The sequence below is a fragment of the Biomphalaria glabrata genome, chromosome 16 (genome assembly GCF_947242115.1).
Source record: "Biomphalaria glabrata chromosome 16, xgBioGlab47.1, whole genome shotgun sequence".
Lineage (NCBI taxonomy): Eukaryota > Metazoa > Mollusca > Gastropoda > Planorbidae > Biomphalaria > Biomphalaria glabrata.
The window spans coordinates 17,885,264-17,895,125 of NC_074726.1; positions in this window are offsets into that span (position 1 = coordinate 17,885,264).

Here is a 9,862-nt window from a genome sequence, read left to right on the forward strand (position 1 = left end):
TATGTGACCCATTGTAAATATGTCGTACCACACTCTAATCTCAAATTGTATCATTAGTAAATTTAAATGAAAAAGCGTTGTACCAGGCGGGAGGGGCGATACATGCAATCGCATTTCCCCCATCGGACAAATCAATACTTTTTCTTTTTGTATTATAGTTAAGAAATTACAAAATTAAAAAAATCTGTCACTAATATAATTTATATATACTATAAATTAAATTCTTATATCGAGTCGCCCCATACCTATTCTTTAATGCCAAATGCAATCTTTAGCAGAAATTAGTAAAGGAGCGTGGATTAATCGTTTTCACTCTACCGCCATTCCCATTTCCAGACAGAGTTTTTGTGATTTCACATGAAGTTATCATAAGTATTTTAAGAAAGACTTTGCATTGGAAAAGTTAGAATTCAAACGAAATTTTTCAGTATAAGAGTCATGATTGAGATGAGTTCTAAACTCAAATAACGTTTTCATAGTCGCCTTTTCCCACCCTTTACTCAATCTGATATTTTTCTAGCTAAATAAATTTGGGACTATTACTCACAATTTATACTAAAGTTTTCTTGAATACTATTTATCGAATAAGTTTTTTTTCTGCGGCGATCCTCAAAGAAAAAAATCTAAATACGTGGGGTATCCTATCTTTTCAAAGAACAAATCGGTTTTATTTGCAATGTAATATGGGCCTATAAATTCAAATTAGAATATTTTTCAAGAACAACATTATTCGAAAGGTCGTTTTATAATAGTATGAATAATGAGCTTCAGGTCAGGAGAATGCGTTTCTGCAGTGAAGAATGCAAGAAAACGCTTTTGGCGTCGGGGCTTCGTCCCGAACTCCATTTATGAGTAATGATTTGTAGATGTCAGGAGAATGCGTTTCTGCAGAGAAGAATGCAAGAAAACGCTTTTGGCGTCGGGGCTTCGCCCCGAACTTCATTTATGGGTAATGAGTTGTAGATGTCAGGAGAATGCGTTTCTGCAATGAAGAATGCAAGAAAACGCTTTTTGGCGTCGGGGCTTCGCCCCGAACTACATTGAGAATGCGTATCTGCAGTCAAAAAAGCAAGAAAACGCTTATGGCGTCGGGGCTTCGCCCCGAACTCCATTGATGAATAATGAGCTGTACTTGTCAGGAGAATGCGTTTCTGCAGTCAAAAAAGCAAGAAAACGCTTATGGCGTCGGGGCTTCGCCCCGAACTTCACCAGAGAACTTTATAGCGCTGCCCCAGTTGTTTTGTTTTTCGCCGAAGGTTGAGAAATGCTGCTTTTTTTATTCTCATATATATATATATATATATATATATATATATATATATATATATGTGCGTGTGTGTGTGTGTGTGTGCGCGCGCTGTATGTACGTTTATGCGTAGGGTTAGGGTTTACTTGGCGTTAGGGTTGGGGTTTGGAAAAAAATCGCCCCCCCCCCACTCCAAAGTTCTGGATCCGCTAGTGAAACAGTACAAGCGTTTTCTTGCATTCTTCAGTGCAGAACACATTCTCCTAACATCTACAGCTCTTATTATTATTTTCTTATCATCTTATTAAAAAAGGCAGGTCCAATTAAGCCTAATACAGTAACATGGGGGCGAAAGTCGATTTTGTACTGGGACTGAAAATTGAGGCACAAGTAGTATTGAAAGATATTCTAATATGAATTTATAGGCCCTTACTACATTTCAAATACAACCGATTTTTTCCTTGAAAAAATAAGATACCCCATAGATTTAGATTAAAGCTTTGAGGATCGCCTCCGAAAAAAAAATATTTAAAAAATATTTTTTTTAAATAAGCTCATATACATATACATCACATACATCATATACATCATATACAATAAGCTCATATACATTTTGTTCAATAGGCCTATTTCTAACTTTGTTTTGTTACAGAATCATAATTCAATGCTCTAAACAAAAAAATTCGGAAGTGGGAGGAGAAATTAAGTGGAAGAATGAGATTCATCTTTAAATTTTTTGCATTTTTGGGATTCAAGCATAAATTGTGAGTTATTGTTCCAAATTTATTTATACAATAGAAAAATAGCAGATGGACTAAAGGTTGGTAAAAGGCAACTAAGACAAAAATATTTGGGTTCAAAACTCATCTCACTAGTTACTCTTATTCTTAAAAAATTATTATGAATTCTAAATTTTCCAAAACAAAGTCTTTCTTAAAATAATTATGATAAATTCATGTGCCATTGCATGAACTCTGTCGCCATATTTGACTACTCATGTTTTCGTCTGGAAAGGGAGGGGGCGGTAGAGAGAAAACGATTTATTCTCACTCCTTTTAATAATTTCTGCTAAAGATAGCAATTGGCATTAACGAATAGGAGGTGGGGCGACTCGATATAAGATTTTATAGCATAAATAAAATATATTAGTGAAATATATTTTTTTTAAATTTTGTAATTTCTTAACTAAAATACAAAAAGAGAAAGTATGAGTTTGTCTGATGGGCAGAGGGCGATTATATGTATCGCACCTCCCACCTGGTACAAGCCTTTTTCATTTTATATTTACTGATGATAAAATTTGAGATTAGAGTGTGGTGCGACATAAAATACAAATGAATTCATATATCAATATGTAGCTTATATTATATAGATATTCAACTAATTTTGTTCACAAACTATGACTTCTCCATAAAAATAGGACCGCCCCCCCCCCACTCAGAGGGCTAGAGTGGGGAGGGCAGTAGAAGCAATCGTCCCCCTCCCCACCCCACCGAATCGGCAAAGATGCCAGAAGGGGAGAGACATAATATAAAAATTATAGAGTAATTCAACTAATTTTGTTCACAGACTATGATTTCTTCATAAAAGTAGCCCCCCCCAATTCAAAGAGTTTAGGTGGCAAGGGCAGTAGAGGTATTCGCCTCCCCCCCCAACCCCACCCAATCGGCCAACAGGGGAACGACATAGTCTAAAGGTTGGTTAAAATATCAATAACAAGTTTTAAATATATAGATATTTAATTGACAAGCTGTGATATCTACAGATAAATTGGACCACCCCCTTCCCTCGAAAGTTTAGGGGGGGCGGGATTAATGCCATCGCCCCCACCTCACCAAACTGGCCAACATACTAGAGGGGGGGGGCGAAATAAATAATGTAAAATATAGGTTGAAAAATAAATAATTAGTATATATTATTAACATAAGTAATACATTCGTATACAAATTGTGTGATTTCAATACTAAAACTCGTCCCAGCCCCCCCCCCACCCCCTGGATCCGCCAGTGGCTTATGGTCATCTAAAACTGAGTGTTTTGGCGGAATAGGTCACTTCCCCTAGCAACAAAAACCCTAAGTGAAGACAGACGCAGAAGACGGAAAGAAAACTTTAAAAGATCGCCGGTGGAAAACGGATTTGTTTGAACGAGATTGGAAAAAATATGCAACTGGATTAGCGTAGTCATATGAAACACTGTACTCATCCTTAATCTGTGGAATTGAAGACATTGTCATTATGCTCAGGGAATTTCGTACTTATAGTTGAACCCCAAATCGTTCCTCGAGGCTTCAATCATGGAATTTGGTACTTTGCTTTAGTTTTTTATCGGAGTGGTGGTTAAATCTCGAGGCTTCGATCATGGAATTCGGTAATCTATATATATAATTCTCTTCTTCCCTCAACACTTTAAACGAGTAGTAAGGAGTAAAGGAAAGATCACTCTCTTATTTCTGCGTATAGTCCACGAGAAAACAAGAGTAGTGTTCACACTACGGATGACTGGCTGCACGATGGACTGTCATTTAAATGTATCAAACTCTGCCCGCTCCCATCCCCCTTTGTCCAGCGGGAGGCTTGGACTAGGAACTAATCTAAGTAATCTACTATCATAGTAGAGAAGCTGATAATAAGTGAAACTTAAGAATTTGTATTAGAAAATAAAGTCGTCTATGCATTTTATTCATTCTTTACTACGTACAGAATTACTTTACGAGCCTTGCGTGTAGCAAAGTCATACAGTAAATCGCCAGGAGTGCGCGGGAAATCTGTTTTAAGTTATAAAATGGTTTAATGAATTAATTTATCCACCTTGAATTAGCGCGGGTCCTATGAAAGTGCGGGTCTTATGAAAGCGCGGGTCCAATGAAAGTGCGGGTCCTATGAAAGTGCTCCTGGTAAATCGACAGGAGGGCGCGGGAAATCACTTTTAAGTTATAAAATGGTTTAATTTAATAATTTCTACACCTTGAATTAGAGCGGGCCCTATGAAAGTTCGGGCCCACTGCGGTACCATAGGTTGAAGGCGCCTAAGGCCGGCCCTGCAAAATAGCGGCGTATGCTAAGCCGCCGGTCGACTTGTTTGCTTTAGTTTTTTATCGGAGTGGTGGTTTCACCTCCAAATCTCCTTTGGCTATGCTGGAGCAAAGTAGACAAAAAGAAGGGTGAGCCTCCAAACTCCCCTTCGCTACGCTCATGAATTTTATTTACGCTTCCAGCCCTGAGACCCTGAAACAAAATGATCTCCTGAGGCCGCGCCCCTCTTTACTTACTAACCTTGAAGCTGTAGATCGAATGAAAATCACGTTTTTTTCTTATCAATCGATCTCTCACAGTATCATTCAATGGAATGGAAGTAAAAACATTATTCATCATACAATGTTTACTTCTAAGTTTCTAAATAAACTAAAATATCCATAAAGTTTAGGCTAAAGTATTACAAGCCCAGGCCTACCGTTTGCGTGACTTGTTCATGTTTATTGTAAACTTTCATAAAAGTTTCATGTAAAACCACACCAATTCAACGTAAACACACTGGCGCAGCCATTCTTAAAGCTAAACATGTTTAATTACGGTTGGTTGTTTATTTTTAGATTCTGACTCATTTTCTTTTTAAATGAAAAAGGCAAGTACCGAAAAAGCGTCTACCGCTCTGGTAGTATTAAGACCCTTCTATAAAACGCAGGGGTCTATTCAGTTTTCTTATCGTCTTCTGTGCCTGTTCCTCAAATGTATGTATCGTGGCCTTGATGAGAGCATTCTAGCTGTCTCGTTCGGACACCAGTACGAAAGGCACAGCACAACAAAAAATAACATAAATACACAACTGGTGACACTAGCGAACCTTAAGGGGGTGGGAACGAAAGTGGCGATCGCCAACCCCACTTGACTGACCCCGCCCCCCGGAAGAGGAAGCGTATTTTAGTAGAGAAATCACACAATTTGTATACGAATTCTTGACTGGTATCTCTCTGATTGCAGAAGGATAATCCAATTATAATCAGTCAATACTAATGGTAAAAATAAATAATTTCACAATGCTCTCTCTCACACACACACGCACACACACACACAAAGGAGACAATCCTCAATTCTCAGTGGAGAAATCAATCATCATAGGCCCTAACTCAAGTTCCTTAACACATCAACACACTCCCTCACACGCCCTACAGTATAAACACAATTTAAATAGTTTACACGTGGAAAACTAAAAGGTTATTCAGGGGGAACAGGTTTACAACAATGTACTAATTATTTATATTTTAAACGATTTTTAGATTATGTCGCCCCCCTCTTGTATATTCGCCGATTTGGTGGTGTGGTGGCCTTTGCATCATCCAGATCCAACTTTGTAGAAATTACTGTATTTTAACCGAATTAGTTACATATCTATATGATATACGCTTCTTATTGATATTTATCCAATCTTGATATTATCTCGCCCCCCCCCCCCCCCCAATGGTATGTTGGCAGATTCGGTGGGATGGGGATGGTGATTGTATTTACTACCTTCCGTACCCTAACCCTTTTGAGTGGAGGGCGGTCCAATGTTTATGCAGAAATCATATTTTGTGAACAATATTATTAACAATTATTTACCACATTCTGGTGGAATCAACGCTGGTATCGTCAGTTAGGAGAGAAAGAGTTAAACAATTTGAACAAATCTTACATTAATAATCCACTAGCCTGACATTGCCCGCGGCCTGCGGGTCTAAGTTTGTGTTTACTAATCTAGTGGATTGGATTTAGATGTATCTTAAACTTAGCTAATGTTCCTTTCAGGTTTTTTCTCTTTCGCTACGAAAATAAAAGTAGTTTTGCGAAAATGGGTTTACCCGAAGCCGATACATACATATCTATTAAAAACGAAAAGAGCGATAGATTAATAGTACAATTAAAAACGGGTTTACCCGATTTGTTAAATGAATGGGATAATAAAGTAAACAATTAAACGAAATAATTTTTAGTACGCGATTCATGAATGAATATAGATCTAGGCCTATCTCAACACGGCTTTGCAGCTTTCGTAAACGAATGTATTAAAAATGCTTTAGAAAACCAAATTTGAATGTTAATTTGATCTAAATATGAAATGAATGGACGATAATTAGTATGTTCATGTATTAAAGTATAAAACTATCTGTACGAAGAGAAGTTTTATCATCTTAGAGTTTTAGATGTGTAACATTACTGTATTGTCTAATGAAATCTGTAGTCACAGATATAAGGAACTAATGTATGTAAAAAATGGTTTTGAAACACAAATTTGAAGGTTAATTTTATTATATAATAAAACCAATGGACCTTCTTTTGTATTTTCATGTGTCAAAGTAAAAAACTATCTGCGCAAAGTGTATTTCTTAAAATTATATCTAGATCTAAATCCTTTCGATCTTTTCTCATGTCAACATTGTAAACATGGCATACATCCATAAAATACTAAAGCTGTAATCGAGTTGGTCTTTTTTTTTTTTGAGGGTCTTTAGTTTGTTTTAGGGCCACAATACATACACTACGGTCTAAGTTGGTACCCAAGGAACATTTCTGCCAAGTTTTAACAAGATTGGTCAGGCGGTTTTTATTTCTATACGGGGACATAGGCCTACATACATACATGCGCCAAACATTCTGCTTTATATAATAGATTAAGAAAATAGATTATCTTCTAACAGCTTAGGGGTGCAGATTTATTTATTGTGTAAGCAGTAGTATCACATCAAGAAGTGAATCTTTAACCCAGTAGTAGGCCTAGATCTAGATTCTATTTATAGATTTATAGATCTAGTCTAGATTCTAGTCTAGATTAGGCTATAGATTTATCTCTGGATCTTTATCTAGAGTCTATTTAGTATAGACCTAGTCTAGGATGGCTGCCTGGTCGCGTGGTTTGCGCGTTGGACTGTTGTTTGGATTTATCGATGGTCCCGGGTTAAAACCCTGCCCGCTCAAATCCCCCGTCGTCCTGCGGGATGTTTGGACTAGGAAGTAAACTATCTTCAACTCTGAAGGAACATCCGAAACAAGTAAAACATTTTACAAACATTTTCTAGACCTAGTCTAGATTCTAGATCAAGATCTAGATTCTAGATCGAGATCTAGATAGATCTAAATCTTCAAGAGCCTAGATCCAGATCTAAACTAGATCTATATTATATCTAGAACTATTCAAGAAATCTAGATCTTGTCTAGATCTAGATTCTAGGCCTATATATATTCTATATTCTGGATCTAGTCTAGACCTATAAGTAAATTGAGTCTAGAGCGATTATGATCAAGTTTAGTAGGCCTACTAATGGTTATTAGTGTACTGGCCTGTTCTGTTTGCATGGGAAACCTGTTAAGTTGTGCAGGCCACTTTTTTTTTTTACATTTCTTACTAAGTCTACTCCAATATATTGTTACGTATTTCTGGATCTTCTGGCTAAATGTACTAGTAGACACACAAATAAAAACACTGCAAAGAACTTGACGACTCAACTTTCAGCTTCATATAACTTTAATGACTATTAACTCTAACATTACTGTAACATGTAGCTAGAAGACTGTACAATATCTGTCAGTTTACAGTTAGCTATACTTCGTTGCAATTCATCTCTTCACTTCGTTGCAATTCATCTCTTCTCAACTTTCCTCGAGCCGTATTCCACAGAACAGACCAACGACACACTTCCCAGTGTCGCTCCAGGTCTCTCAAAGCTGAACCAAGTCGTACTCAAGTCTACCGAATCAGAGCCGCACACGTCTTACATCGACTGTATCGACTGTAACGGCTCAAGTCCACTGTAATTCACTGTATAGACTTTAACGACAGTAGTCCACTCCAGTTAACTCTACCCTAGTTAACTTACATCGAGTCGTACACATCTCTCTTCTACTGTCTCGCACAGCAGACAACAGTACCGACGACTCACTCACGACTCCATACGACTGACTTTCACATTAACTCTCTGGCTTATATAGAGTCCCTAATCGCTTGTCCAAAGTTGCACAAACACGGCTAATATCCTCTGGAATAACACGTGAGGAAACGTCACATCCTGTCTTTGTTTATACACGTAGATTCCAGTAAACATCGGCTGCAGTGTCATCTTGCCGGGGTCACAAGTTGTGACCTCTATCTGTCACTGGACATTGCTAGTACCTTTTGGAATAACATGTAAGGACACGTCACATCCTGTCTCTGTTTATAGATGTACATTCCAGGGAACTGCCGCTGCTGTGTTATCTCGTCGGGGTCACACGTTAACCTCTTCCTGTCACTGGTCATTTGTAACAATATTAATCGAAATTATTGGGAAGAAGTAGGTATCTTGGAGAACTGGCGTCATTTGGGGGAGGGGGGGGGCGAGGGTGCGGTCCGCATCGGTCGACACCATTTTGGGGATGACAACCAAGTTGAAAATTATAACTTGGCAAAAACAGACACATTGAAAAAGATAATTTGCAAACTGCGTGGCAGAGAAGATACTTGCAAACTGCGTGGCAGAGAAGATACTTGCAAACTGCGTGGCAGAGAAGATACCTGCAAACTGCGTGGTAGAGAAGATACTTGCAAACTGCGTGGCAGAGAAGATACTTGCAAACTGCGTGGCAGAGAAGATACTTGCAAACTGCGTGGCAGAGAAGATACTTGCAAACTGCGTGGCAGAGAAGATACTTGCAAACTGCATGGCAGAGAAGATACTTGCAAACTGCGTGGTAGAGAAGATACTTGTAAACTGCATGGCAGAGAAGATACTTGTAAACTGCGTGGTAGAGAAGATACTTGCAAACTGCGTGGCAGAGAAGATACTTGTAAACTGCATGGCAGAGAAGATACTTGTAAACTGCATGGCAGAGAAGATACTTGCAAACTGCGTGGTAGAGAAGATAACTGCAAACTGAGTGGTAGAGAAGATAACTGCAAATATGTGACAGAGAAGATACTTGCAAACTGCTTGGTAGAGAAGATAACTGTAAATATGCGACAGAGAAGAAACCTGTAAACTGTGTGACATAAGATACATGCAAACTGCGTGGCAGAGAATATACCTGCAAACTGCATGATAGAGAAGATATCTGCAAATGTGTGACAGAGAAGATATATATAATCTGCGTGGCAGAAAAGATACCTGCAAACTGCGTGGCAGAAAAGATACTCGCAAATGTGTGACAGAGAAGATACCTGTAAACTGCGTGGCAGAGAAGATACCTGCAATTGTGTGACAGAGAAGATACCTGCAAACTGCGTGACAAATGAGATTAATGCAAAATGTATGGCAGAGGAGTAACCAGCAAACTGCATTGTGGCTTTCAGCAGGGCAACGAATTTTTCACAAGACGTCCATCAAAGGGGTCTCATCTCAAGAACAGACTGGTCAACTGGAAAAAGAGAAAACTACACCTGAAGAAATTACTGCAGATGGCTTCGTGGGGAACAGGCTCCCTGTCGTCTGTGGCTCCCACTGATCGACCTCTACCTGAACTGTCAAACCTCCTCTGCACTGTTATGAGCCTGTTTCTTTTCGAGACGGAAATCGCTAAGAAGGGGGCAATGTTATAACCCTGCTATGCACACCGATATCTAAGCTAGTGCAGAAGGTGCGCACTGTTAGAGACTAGACTGAGAAGGATGT